The sequence below is a fragment of the Meles meles genome, chromosome 2, assembly GCF_922984935.1.
Source record: "Meles meles chromosome 2, mMelMel3.1 paternal haplotype, whole genome shotgun sequence".
NCBI lineage: Eukaryota > Metazoa > Chordata > Mammalia > Carnivora > Mustelidae > Meles > Meles meles.
This window is the reverse complement of record NC_060067.1, coordinates 50,878,942-50,893,917: the sequence shown is the minus strand read 5'-3', so window position 1 is coordinate 50,893,917 and position 14,976 is coordinate 50,878,942.

Sequence of the window (14,976 nt, the reverse complement as noted above, 5' to 3'; positions counted from 1 at the left end):
AAAAAAGAAGAGGTGGTATCTGGGGTACCTACGTGGCTCAGTCAGTTAAGCATCTGACTCTGGCTCAGGTCATGATGTCAGGGTTCTGGGATTGAGCCCCACATTAGGCTCTGTGTTTAGTGGGGAGTCTGCTTGTCCCTCTCCTCTGTCCTTATCCTCACTTGTTCTCTCTATGATGTCTCTCTCTCTCAAGTAAATATAATCTTTAAACAACAACAAAAAAAGGGGGGGTGGTGGAGAAGAAGAAAGAGGAGCAGGAGGAGGACGAGGAAGTATAGGAGAAGGAGAAGGAGAAGAAACAGTATATGACCTGACAGAGTGTTAGCTAATGCTATTGTGGTAATTATTTTGTGATATGTAAGTGTACCAAATCAACACATTGTACACCTAAAACTTACATAATCTTATGTGTCAATTATCTCTCTTTATAAGGCTGGAAAAATATATTTGCATAGTAAAAAAAAAGTCAAAATTAATGCCAAAAAAGTATCAAAATATCAAAATTTTAAATTAAGACAGTTTAGAATTACTGATTTTTCCTTAACTCATGCATTTCTTCATAGATCAATGTCAAATGTCTACTTATATTATTTGAGTAATAATATTTTTGGCCTTGATGTCACACTGATTTTTAAGGGTTAATTCACTTTAATATGTGATTCTCTGTCTTCACCTAAATAGTAAGCTACAAACAGCCAGGAATTCTGGGTGTACTTCTCTAATGCAGTAGATTGCTTATCATTGAGAACTATTTTGCTCTTTTTAAAACCACATTTGGACAAAGAGAAGAACATCCCTCCTCTTAAAAGGTTATGTATTAAAATGAAAAAGTCACAGAGGCAGCAAGATACAGAGAAAAGAGCAGTAGCTTGATGATTAATTCTACCTATGTGACCTCAGGCAAGTTACTCAACTTCTCTGGTCCTCCATTTCCTTACATGTTATGTAACCATTTTAATATTTACCTTGTTGGGTGACTGAGAATTAAATGAGATAACCAATATGAAATGCTCAACCTATTGCAGACATTGAAGAATTTTTTCCCTCTTCCTACTTAGCATTCTCTCTATCTCATTTTTGGATAATTTAAGCTTTTGACTCCAAGAGCCCAACCAGGGAGGTGATCATTCTTGTCTACAAAATGTCTTTGTAATACGTTATACTCAAGTGTTAGCTCTGCCTCCCTACCTTTCCTGAACCTGAACAACATCCCTTCCCTGGCTGTCCAACCTGGGGCATACACCAGATGGCAGTGTCCCATTGAGGACAGGATCCTCCTGGCCTTTCAGCTCACTGATCAAGTGACCAGTTGCTTGGCCATATCTCTACGCATGTTACAGGTCAGTAGCATTAGCCTTGGGGCCTAGTTGATGTTCAATGTAAAAATAAACACTGGAAAATCTCTGTACATGTTCTATTCCCCTTCAACTGCAAAGCATTTAATTTACAAGGTCAATTGGAAGAGGTACATATGTGATGTTGGAGTAAACATACACTTCAAATAGGTTCTTGTCAATATTTACATTTCCATGCACTTTAATCAGGATGTAACCATTTCCACAATCTATCTGACACGTATCGCTAGGTACCAGGGCTGTGGACATGAGGACTACAGTTCTAGAACCTTAAAGTTGTCACTTTAGTGGAAGAGACAGTTTTATGCAACTAATAATAGTACCATGTCATCCTTGTTATGTTACTTAACACAGATGACTTCCCAATTTTTTATCAATATACGTATCAGTCTCGGAGTTAATGCATTTCATAGATTTTACTAAGTTCACTGGCCGTCAGCTAAGAGCTCTCAAATCTCATGGATGCCTAGGGCTATCCATTTAAAAATACGATAAATATTTCTATCTAGCTACAATCCATTGTGATTTTGAAAGCTTTTATCATATTCACCTTTTAATACTAAGAAGTAGTATACCTGATAGTTGTTGCTACCTCTATTAATTTATCCTACAAACATTTGCCACAGGATGTCAGGTACTATGCTGGGAGGAATATAAACAAGACTGAACTGTAGTTCTTGGCCCTAAGGACTGTGAATCTAATAAAAGGTTAATAATTGGTTAGAATTTGAGGCTCTGCCAGGTGATTGTGCTGTAAGTACATGTGTGTGTGTGTGTGTGTGTGTGTGTGTGTAAAAAACTACACATGCAGTTTTTAGTTGCTGCTGCTGCTACTTTGAGTGATTTCATGACTGATAGCTGAGTCACTTACCCAAGGGGTGTCTGTATTTGTGATTATATGTGTGCATGTGTGTTGCCCTGGATATGTGAATGTGCTTGTTGAAGCTAAAGACCACTCTTTCTGTGCAGTATTCACAAACACATATCCCATCTAGGGTTGCTAAGCTGAAAAATAATAACTGGAGTCAATTTCTTCTGGTCACATTTCATTCCCTTTTTGCCCTATTCACTTCCTTCCTGTCTCTGCCCTGAGCCACCCTGCCTCTAACCAGTAGCAGTCACCCTCCCATGACCTCTAAGGACTCACAGGAATTTGATTTTCCTACAGACCTGCCAGCTGGGGACTTGGGAATCTGATCTACTCTTGGACCTTTCACAGGCTAAGCAGTGGCATTTCAGAGTAGGCGCCACACAGATCCCTGCCTCACTTGTGCCCCAATATGTGTAAGTGCATTGCCCATGGCATTTCAAAGATCTCAGAGACCTGCTCTGCACCTGGGAGGCTTGCAGTCTTCAGGAATCTTGCTTGCCAACACCAATGGAAGCCCAGCAAGGAGTCAGGTCATTGGGTTGCTTGGCCAAGTGGAGCCCCCAGGGTGCCTATCAGAGCTGTTCATGGCCCACATATCACAGCTCAAGTTCAGCGGGATAATTATCTGAGATTTAGATGAAAAGAGGCTGTTAAGCCCTCTGTTATCCTTTCTTAAATTGTTGGTACAATGCTATTGCCCTCTGTAAAAGGAAGAAGAAATGAAATAATCCCTGAATTCCTTGGTTATCTGTGGCATATCAGAGCTGCCATATGCTTTTTTGGCTGTTGGTGATGCACTGGGGATCATCGTAGTGACTATCCATTCCTTGCTGTGATTCTCAAGGTCTGAGATGGAGCCTAGGAATCTGCATTTTAAAAGTACACTGTGTTTTTATGATGCAGCCCAAATGGAAAACAATGCTTAATGTTTCCTCCTTACATATGGAACTGTGATTTAAGTATTTCCAGAACACAAAAAAATAAATGTATGATACAAGGTCAGATAAGACAGAAACAAGGTCAAGATTAGAACTTGGGTCTCCTCATACCTGGTCAACTGCCCACTCTGCATCCTGTATGGGCCCAGCATATGTTTCAAATGATGACTGCGATATACATGGAGAAGGCAGATTGGTGCTTATAAATCTTCCCAAGGTTCTCAAAAACAAAAACAGAAACAAACAAACAAACAAAACTTTGCTTAAACCTGCTAAAGTAGAACCAGAAGTAAAGGGAGTCTTGACCTCTAGAAATGAGATGACAAAACTATACACATTTCCAAAAATGAAAGAAGATACTAAAGAACGAAGTAGGGGGGAGTAGGCCCTTATTTGAACCAGATTCTGAGTATTGTGGGGAGCAGCTATATTTAGTCTATAAAGCAAATCATGGTACCTGAGCCATTGATCAGACAGAGAAGGCTCTGAGGAAGGATAGCATCCCAAGTAGGGAAGGATAGCAATGAGGGTAGGTGGGATGGGTGTAGTTGTTCTGAAGACAGCTCTGAAGTCAAGTATGACCCATGGCTCTCACATTAAAACATATATTTCTGAGTCACTATAGAGATGACATAAAGCCAAAGAAGATGATCATGACAACTAGTTAATGAGCATGTGTATGGTACCACATGCAGGTCTATTTTTAGCACATTCTTTTGTGGCAAAAGATAGTTTAATGTGAAGATAGTGAAGCTTACATTCTGGGGCCCTCACTTGCATAGGCTCCATATATGGTCCTGATAGGGGCCTTAGACATGTGTTCATAAATCATATGTTTTAAAAATGTGCAAAATAGAATATTTTTCCTATTTTTATTTATACAGAACTAAGCTCTGTATAGATAGAACAAAATCTATCTTGGTAACTATCTTGGTGAGGTAGATACTGTCAGTGATTTGACACTGACGTTGCTGCTAACCAGCTGTACCATTTTATACAGATAGTATTCTGAGCCTTACTTTTCTCATCTGTAAAATGGGGTTATCTGTATCCAACTTTTATATAAAGTAACTGAAGATCAAATTACATCATAGTGGGTGGGGAACTCTAAGAAGTATAAATCACTGTTTTATTTAAGGACTCTGGAAACTGTCAAATCTGTGGAAAGAAGTGTTTAGACTCAAATGCAAAATAATATTCTCCAATGGAGTCATTAATACACAGCTAAGACCCACTTAGCTGTACACTTAGATGGGCCTGAGTCTAGCTCTGGAATAGAACACTTACTGATAAAAAGTTCTTTAATACTAATTTCCCTAAAAGCAAATAGACTCCCAGTGGCCCCCCACGAAGAGTAAATTTCCTCACTTTATTTTTTTTTAAGATTTTATATATTTATTTATTTATTTATCAGAGAGACAGAGAGAGAGAGCACGCACAAGCAGGGGGAGCAACAGGCAGAGTAGGCAAAAAGAGAAGGAGGCTCTCCACCAAGAAAGGAGCCCCATATGGGACTTGATCCCAGGACCTAGGGGTCATGACCTGGGCCAATGGCAGACCCTTAACTGACTGAGCCACCCAGCCATCCCAAATTTCCTCACTTTAAAGACTACTTTATCGACTTTCCCTGTATACCAGAGAAAAGTCCATGCAGAGGAAAATTAAAAATGAAATAGTCTGACCCATTTGCTTTGCACAAATTACTTATGGCCTAGGACCAGTAGGGAAGTCACTGCCCACAAAGCCACTCTCAAATCACCAAAGCCCTTCCTACATGTGTAGCAAGATGAGTGCAGACATCTTAGTCTCAGTTGGCAGACGGAACATCATTTGGCCTTATTCAATGTGGTATTTTAAAGATGCAGCAATATTTGAAAGTCAATGTCTTCTCCCAGCATAAACTTTAATATACAGCTGTTTCCTTCAGCTCGGGTCCACATAGATCCCTTTCTCCGCCTTGGAGAATGTTTATCCTTGGCAGGAAGGTGTAGCTGCATAACTGACACATTTTCATTTTCTTGTGGCTTTTGCCTCCTTTTTCCTCCAACAGAACACCAGGTACATCTGTACTGAGATGGAAGAGTGAGGAGGACACTAAGAACTTGGCAGGAAGAAAGAAAGAAGGAAGAAAAGAAAGGAAAAATGAAAGGAAAGAAGGAAGGAAGGAAGGAAGGAAGGAAGGAAGGAAGGAAGGAAGGAAGGCAGGCCCGCCCAGCACTATGAAGTTCCTGTAATGCAGTAGGTATGTTGCACACATCATCTCATTTAATCCATCCTAGCAGATGGATGAAAGTACAATGTTATACTACCCATTTGGTAGAAGAGAGATTGGAATCTCAAGGGCAAGAAGTGACTTTTCAAAGGTCAACAATGAATGAGAGAGAAAACCAATATGAGATCTTGGTCTTTCAGAATTCAAAGCTTACTCACTTTCTCTTCCACTTTGCCACCTCCTTTAAAGGAAAGAAAGTAGGAAAAAGAGAAAGACAGTATGTTTCTTGCCCTCACATTACAAGTTGGATTTCACCAAGTGGAATGCAACACAGTCAGATTGCGTAGCTACTTCTTAGTTTGTTTTTAATTCCACATAATGGTAAAAGGCTGCAGCATTTAATCCCCTGAATGACAGTAGCATACATGGCTGGTTCTGGCCAATCCCCAGAACTCAGACACCACCAAATGCAAGCAAACATCTCACAGATTTTGAAAAGTGCCTTCACTCTGCCTGATGAGGACTGTCAGTCAGGGTTCATCCCCAAGAAGTACTATCCCAGATGAAGGAGGACACACTGACCTGCAAGCTGAGCAGTGGTATTGACACTTAAGCCTCTGCACAAACTTTATTTGTGTGGTTCCATGGCCCCTTGTCAGTAACAAAATGGCTGTATGTGCAGACTGTGAAGAGATCCAGAGAGTTGCCAAGCATGCCAGCTGCACTGGAATATTTTGAGTAGTTGGGGTTGATGAGTACAGATCTCAGACCGTGTTAGTTTCTCTGAAGTGGGCCATAGTGAGTGCATCCTTATAAGGGGGCAGTGACAGAGTGCTCTTCTCCCTTTGAGCTGTCTGTTTTCTGGAATGCTAAGTGAATATTTCATGATTACCTATACCAAATTGGATTTTTCACCCCTTTTTTATTGACCTATCATATAGGTCATAAATATTTGTTGAGCAACTACTGTAATCCATGCACCAGGATAGGAACATGGGAAACAAAGATGAATAAAGTGTTGTCTATGAGCTCAGTAACTGACTGTTCAGATACGGTGATACTCATGCAAACTAATGTGACTGGTAAAGTGTTCTGTACTATACCAAAAGTATATTTGTGGTTTCAGGGAGAATGTGTTCCATGGGTCTTGGGAGGAAAAAGAGAGCGTATTCAGAACAACATTGTAAAAAAGATCTTCCCTGTAACACAGCGTTTTTAGCAGGAAGAACACAGGCTGCTAAATTTGATGAATATGAAATTAAGTCCTAGTTCTGCTACCATTGAGGTATGTAATCATAATTTTTATTTCACCTTTCTAAGCCTCATCTGTAAAAAGAGGATGGCACTACCAATGCCTGTCTCCGAGAGTGGTGAACCTTGTTCGACAACTCAAAGAGAGACTTGTATTGGTTGTGTATTTCAGTAATTTTCCAGGGATAGAGTCTCTCTGGGTTAGAGGGTGACTTTCCAAGTCATGTTATCTGAACTTTGGTATGTGAATGTTTCCTTTCACCCATCTAAGATGTGCCAAGAACAGAGAGCCTTGACCTTAAAGATTAAAAATGTGTGCTGACAAATGAAAGACCTTAACTCTACCCATGTTCAATCCCTATCACCCCCTTGAGGAATGATGATGTTGTTTATGACATAGAATAATGCGTTAGGTATTACCTCAGGCTTATTCTGGAATAAGGAGAGTAGCAGATATTGTCAGGTATTCATAGTTGTATATGGAGGCCTGACAGAGGGTAAACAGACATGACTTTTTCTGTAGTCTTTGTCTTTTCAGACTAGTCAATTTTCTGTTATATTGGGGAAGCTGAGGCAGCTTAATAGACACATCAGTTACTCAGTCAGATGTGGTAAAGTTCATTATTACTGTATCAGTCAGAGTTCTATCTTTCAAGCAACAAAAGCTGAGTCTCTTATTAAGAAACAGAGTTTATTGAAATGCTATTGGGTAGCCCCAGAGTCATGAGCAAGCTGGAGAACCAGGCTAAATGCCAATCATTCAAGAATTGGTCTGATGAGAAAAGCACCTCAAAACCTACCATTTCTAAGGAACTTTAATTTACTTCCTGAATCAATGCCTCTTCTCGCCAGGAATTTAGCACATAACTATTACCACTATCACCACCATGAGAAAGGAAAGGAATCCCTGGGTCCTTCCTTTCTCTATCACTAGGTTTTAAGTCTTATGATTGATAGAGCCATGCACTAGCTGTAAGAGAATCTGAGTGAGTTTGGCCTTTTATTTGGAAAAACTAGCATCTATAATTTAAGAACTCCCAAACTTAGAAAGAATGTGGAAGAGATTCCATAAGACCACAAACAGGATAAATATCCACTATAAAATTATATTGTCACCATCACTATTACTGACTCTAGTTATTCAATAAACATGTATTAATTCACTACAAAGTATGAGGCGTTATGTGGAAGAATAGCTAGGAATAAAGGCTGGAATGCTTGTCCTCAGCTTTCATGGGGATGTAAGATGTATATCCCAACTATACATCTGATTATCAAATCAAATCAAGTCAAATATCAAATCTGATTCTCTTGTAGAAAGTGTTTAATGTGGGTGTAAATGTCAGGGCTTCATTTTGCCATTTAGAAAAAAAAAAGGAGTTTTAAAGGAATTGTAAGATTTGGTTAGGGATCATTTCTTCATCCAAGAAGCAAGAGCAGTTGTTCTCAAACTTTTCACCTGCATCAGAACCACCTGGAGAACTTATTAGAAGAGATTGCTAGACCACTCCACCCCTGAGTTTGTGTGGAGGAGGAACAAGAACTAACATTTGTAGAAAGTTCAAGATCAGTGTGAGGACTACATTATATTTTGAAAATCACTGAGTTAGAGAAGGCTTCAGGATTCAGAGGCAAGGAAGAAAGAATCAACCAGAGGGATTCAATGAAGAGGGAAGTAGCCACAAAGAGAGGAGAACTTGTGTGAGGCAAACATCAGGAACAAAATCAGAGGAGTAAATTTAGGCCAAGCATTCAGGGGTGGATTGTACTGGGATTGTACATACTGAGGGTACCTGGAGTTAATGCTACAGGCAGCAGAAAATGCTAGAAGCCTTTAGACAGTTTACAAATAACTAAAAGAGACACTGTTGACCTGAGTATTTGGCTATGTGCTGGAAGTACCATAATGAAATTTGACTTTTTTTATTTTTTTATTTTTTTGTAGTAACATAAGTCACTGGGTTATTCTCAAGAGAAGGGAAGGCCAGTCCAAGTGTGGCCTCATGTGACAACATTCCAAAGGGAAATAAATGGGCAAAATAAATGACATTTGAGAGAAAAATCTCTAAGGTGTCATCATAGAAACGACTGTTATTACTGCCTTGCTGTGCGAGCTTGGGCATATTGTGTAACCTCTCTGGTTTATTATTATTATTATTTCATTGGGGAAAAACAAATGATTTCTAAGGATCTGCCTACCTGTGATGGTACATAAGTATATGAATAGAAAGCTGAAAAGGTCACGCAATTCAGAGGCGATTTCAACATTATAAGACTGGAGAACTGGGGGATCATGAATCTAGTACTGAAAAAAATAACATCAACATTTTTCATCCTAACTGGAGAATACTATGACCTTGCCTCAAAGTGGAACAACAATGGGAAACTAGTGCATCACAATGTCTTTGTTTAAAAAGTTGCATTCAATTTTGGAGGTCCAAGATAGATAATATATTAGGAGGCAACAGATATGCATATAGATGAAACCTAATTCAATGCAAACCTGTTAGTTTATTTATGTTATTAATATGATACCCTAGAGGATATAAACCAATTAAAAACCCATTTCAATTATTAATTGGGTCCCCTAATTGAAGGGACATAATAAATTAATTAAAATGTCCTCAGCTCTATTCACCAAGGAAAACACCTCAGTCAGGGAATGGATTGGACAAACACATACGTATTAAAGTCTTAAACTGGACCTTATCCAAATCCACAAGGAAAAAGTAGCCAAATCCACAGGAGAAAGTGTTTGAATGAGAGGATTGGGAGAAGAGAGATACCAAGGTGGATTTCCCACTTAGTTCTGCAGGAACAGATGTGCCAATCAACATCTCAGGCCTCAGTTTACGTAAATAGAATGTGAAATCATTGACTCAACTCAAAGTGTTGCTTTCTTGCTCTGGCCTTTATAACTCACAGTGAATAAACAGGCCCAAAATGTCAATCCTAAAACTTCCGGTAATAATGAATCATTAATGGAGCATTTACTGAGTACCCTTTAAGCCTTACAGGTACCCACAGTCAAAGGATATGAAGATGAAAAGACATGGTCTTGCTCTCTAGTAATTCACTGTCTCAGCGTGTCAGAAATGGGTGCTTAATCTGTGAGGAAATGCTGTGGCTGTTTTGACCCCTTAATCTACTACTATAATGTAAACTCAATTTGTCAATAATTCTGTTACCTAATTTTTAGAATTACCTGTTAATCTCTGCATCACTTTTGGATCTAAGTTACTCTAAGATATTGAATGTTTTCCCTTGTGAACATAGTATTTTAGTCCATAATTTTTGTATTTCATTTTCCATTTATCTGTAAACTTTTGTAATTTTCTCCTTTAAATTATTAAACATACTTCATTTTGCTCCTACATACATTTTGAGTATGTTTTTGTTTTTATTGAAAATGGTACTGAAATATACAAATGAAAACACATTTTATGTATTAAATCGAGTTTGTGTTTTGATCTGTGTATTAATATAATATCTGGAAAACAGTATTGATATATACAAAAATTTTGCATTTATATATTGATATTTTAATCACAAACACTGTTACATTTTATTTATTCTAATAATTTGAAGATTCTTTGATTCCCACTATTAGTTTAGGGAGGTTTATTTTTATTGTTAGTTTGCTAGGATTTATACATATATAAACTGTTGTGGAATTCTATTGCAGATGTATTTAGACTTCCACTGAAATGATTATGTGATTTCTCTCTAACTACTAATGTGGATAATTACATAGTAGGTTTTCTCATTTTGAATTAAGTTTGCATTCTTGCAAATAGATTGGTTATGATGCAGTATCTTTCTTATGTACTGCTGAATTTGAGGTTACTAATCGTTTTTTTCATGTTCTTCCATTCACATCCATAAGTAAGATTGGCCTCTAATTTTCTTGTCTAATGCTGTCTTTCTTTACAGTTGATATCAGGTTTGCAGTAGGCTCATGCAATGAGTTGGATGTCTTTTCCTATTATTTCATTTTCTGTAATGCTTTGTAGAAGATTGCAATTATCTGTTCCTTGAATTTTTTAGAGAATTCACACAGAACATTTGCACTAACTGTTTTCTTAAGGAGAACATGTTAACTACTGACCCATTCTTTAAGAGTTACAGGATGACCCAGGTGTTTTGGTTGTTCTGTAGCACTTTTAGGTAATCTCTTTGTCTGTTTTTTTTTTAATTTTTTATTTATTTCTTATTTTTTTTATAAACATATAATGCATTTATATCCCCAGGGGTACAGGTCTATGAATCGCCAGGTTTACACACTTCACAGCACTCACCATAGCACATAACCTCCCCAATGTCCATAACCCCCCTCCCCCTCTCCCAACCCCACTTCCTCCCAGCACCCTCATTTTGTTTTGTGAGATTAAGAGTCACTTATGGTTTCTCTCCTTCCCAATCCCATCTTCTTTCATTTATTTTTCTCCTATCTCCCTAACCCCCCATGTTGCTTCTCCACGTCCTCATATCAGGAAGATCATATGATAGTTGTCTTTCTCTGATTGACTTATTTCACGAAGCATGATACGCTCTAGTTCCATCCACATCGTCGCAAATGGCAAGATTTCATTTCTTTTGATGGCTGCATAGTATTCCATTGTGTATATATACCACCTCTTCTTTATCCATTCATCTGTTGATGGACATCTAGGTTATTTCCATAGTTTGGCTATTGTAGACATTGCTGCTATAAACATTTGGGTACATGTGCCCCTTCGGATCACTACGTTTGTATCTTTAGGGTAAATACCCAGTAGTGCAATTGCTGGGTCATAGGGTAGTTCTATTTTCAACATTTTGAGGAACCTCCATGCTGTTTTCCAGATTGGTTGCACCAGCTTGCATTCCCACCAACAGTGTAGGAGGGTTCCCCTTTCTCCACATCCTCGCCAGCATCTGTCATTTCCTGACTTGTTAATTTTAGCCTTTCTGACTGGTGTGAGGTGATATCTCATTGTGGTTTTGATTTGTATTTCCCTGATGCCAAGTGATGTGGAGCACTTTTTCATGTGTCTGTTGGCCATCTGGATGTCTTCTTTGCAGAAATGTCTGTTCATATCCTCTGCCCATTTCTTGATTGGATTGTTGGTTCTTTGGGTGTTGAGTTTACTAAGTTCCTTATAGATTTTGGACACTAACCCTTTATCTGATATGTCGTTTGCAAATATCTTCTCCCATTCTGTCAGTTGTCTTTTGGTTTTGTTAACTGTTTCCTTTGCTGCAAAAGCTTTTGATCTTGATGAAATCCCAATAGTTCATTTTTGCCCTTGCTTCCCTTGCCTTTGGCGATGTTCCTAGGAAGATGTTGCTGCGGCTGAGATTGAAGAGGTTGCTGCCTGTGTTTTCCTCAAGGATTTTGATGGATTCCTTTCTCACATTGAGGTCCTTCATCCATTTTGAGTCTATTTTTATGTGTGGTGTAAGGAAGTGGTCCAATTTCATTTTTCTGCATGTGGCTGTCCAATTTTCCCAGCACCATTTATTGAAGAGGCTGTCTTTTTTCCATTGGACATTCTTTCCTGATTTGTTGAAGATTAGTTGAACACAGAGTTGAGGGTCTATTTCTGGGCTCTCTATTCTGTTCCATTGATCTGTGTGTCTGTTTTTGTGCCAGTACCATGCTGTCTTGATGATGACAGCTTTGTAATAGAGCTTGAAGTCCGGAATTTTGATGCCACCAACTTTGGTTTCTTTTTCAATATTCCTTTGGCTACTCGAGATCTTTTCTGGTTCCATATAAATTTTAGGATTATTTGTTCCATTTCTTTGAAAAAAATGGTTGGTATTTTGATAGTGATTGCATTAAATGTGTAGATTGCTTTAGGTAGCATCGACATTTTCACAATATTTATTCTTCCAATCCGGGAGCATGGAACATTTTTCCATTTCTTTGTGTCTTCCTCAATTTCTTTCATGAGTACTCCATAGTTTTCTGCATATAGATTCTTAGCCTCCTTGGTTAGTTTTATTTCTAGGTATCTTATAGTTTTGGGTGCAATTGTAAATGGGATTGACTCCTTAATTTCTCTTTCTTCTCTCTCTCTTTTTTTTTTTCATTTATTTGTTTATTTACAGCATAACAGTATTCATTGTTTTGGCATCACACCCAGTGCTCCATGCAGTACGTGCCCTCCCTATTACCCACCACCTGGTTCCTCAACCTACCCCCCCCCCCGCCCCTTCAAAACCCTCTGGTTGTTTTTGAGAGTCCATAGTCTCTCATGGTTCATCTCCCCTTCCAGTTTCCCTCAACTCCCTCTCCTCTCCATCTCCCCATGTCCTCCATGTTATTTGTTATGCTCCACAAATAAGTGAGACCATATGATATTTGACTCTCTCTGCTTGACTTATTTCGCTCAGCATAATCTCTTCCAGTCCCGCCCATGTTGCTACAAAAGTTGGGTATTCATCCTTTCTGATGGAGGCAAAATACTTCATTGTGTATATGTACCACATCTTCCTTATCCATTCATCCTTTGAAGGGCATCTTGGTTCTTTCCACAGTTTGGCGACCGTAGCCATTGCTGCAATAAACATTGGGGTACAGATGGCCCTTCTTTTCACTACATCTGTATCTTTGGGGTAAATACCCAGCAGTGCAATTGCAGGGTCATAGGGAAGCTCTATTCTTAATTTCTTCAGGAGTCTCCACACTGTTCTCCAAAGTGGCTGCACTAACTTGCATTCCCACCAACAGTGTAAGAGTGTTCCCCTTTCTCCACATCCTCTCCAACACACGTTGTTTCCTGTCTTGCTAATTTTGGCCATTCTAACTGGTGTCAGGTGGTATCTCAATGTTGTTTTAATTTGAATCTCCCTGATGGCTAGTGATGATGAACATTTTTTCATGTGTCTGATAGCCATTTGTATGTCTTCATTGGAGAAGTGTCTGTTCATATCTTCTGCCCATTTTTCGATATGATTATCTGTTTTGTGTGTGTTGAGTTTGAGAAGTTCTTTATAGATCCTGGATATCAACATTTTGTCTGTACTGTCATTTGCAAACATCTTCTCCCATTCCGTGGGTTGCCTTTTTGTTTTGTTGACTGTTTCCTTTGCTGTGCAGAAACTTTTGATCTTGATGAAGTCCCAGAAGTTAATTTTTGCTTTTTTTTCCTTGGCCTTTGGAGACATATCTTGAAAGAAGTTGCTGTGGCTGATATTGAAGAGGTTACTGCCTATGTTCTCCTCTAGGATTCTGATAGATTCCTGTCTCACATTGAGGTCTTTTATCCATTTCGAGTTTATCTTTGTGTACGGTGTTAAGAGAATGGTCAAGTTTCATTCTTTTACATATCGCTGTCCAGTTTTCCCAGCACCATTTATTGAAGAGACTGTCTTTTTTCCATTGAATATTTTTTCCTGTTTTGTCAAAGATTATTTCACCATAGAGTTGAGGGTCCATATCTGGGCTCTCCACTCTGTTCCACTGGTCTATGTGTCTGTTTTTATGCCAGTACCACGCTGTCTTGGTGATCACAGCTTTGTAGTAAAGCTTGAAATCGGGTAACGTGATGCCGCCAGTTTTGTTTTTGTTTTTCAACATTTCCTTCGCAATTCATGGTCTCTTCTCCTGCTGGGTTTAGGGTTTCTTTCTTGTTCTTTCTCTAGCTCCTTTACGTGTAGGGATAGGTTGTGTACTTGAGACCTTTCTTGTTTCTTGAGAAAGGCTTGTACCGCTATATATTTTCCTCTCAGGACTGCCTTTGTTGTGTCCCACAGATTTTGAACTGTTGTGTTTTCATTATCATTTGTTTCCATGAATTTTTTCAATTCTTCTTTAATTTCCTGGTTGACCCATTCATTTTTAGAAGGATGCTGTTTAGTCTCCATGTATTTGGGTTCTTTCCAAATTCCCTCTTGTGATTGAGTTCTAGTTTCAGAGCCTTGTGGTCTGAAAATATGCAGGGAATGATCCTCATCTTTTGATACCGGTTGAGACCTGATTTATGACCCAGGATGTGATCTATTCTGGAGAATGTTCCATGTGCACTAGAGAAGAATGTGTATTCTGTTGCTTTGGGATGAAATATTCTGAATATATCTGTGATGTCCAACTGGTCCAGTGTGTCATTTAAGGCCTTTATTTCCTTGCTGATCTTTTGCTTGGATGATCTGTCCATTTCAGTGAGGGGAGTGTTCAAGTCCCCTACTATTATTGTATTACTATTGATGTGTTTCTTTGATTTTGTTATTAATTAGTTGATGTAGTTGGCTGCTCCCACGTTAGGGGCATAGATATTTAAAATTGTTAGATCTTCTTGTTGGACAGACACTTTGAGTAGGATATAGGGTCCTTCCTCATCTCTTATTATAGTCTTTGGCTTA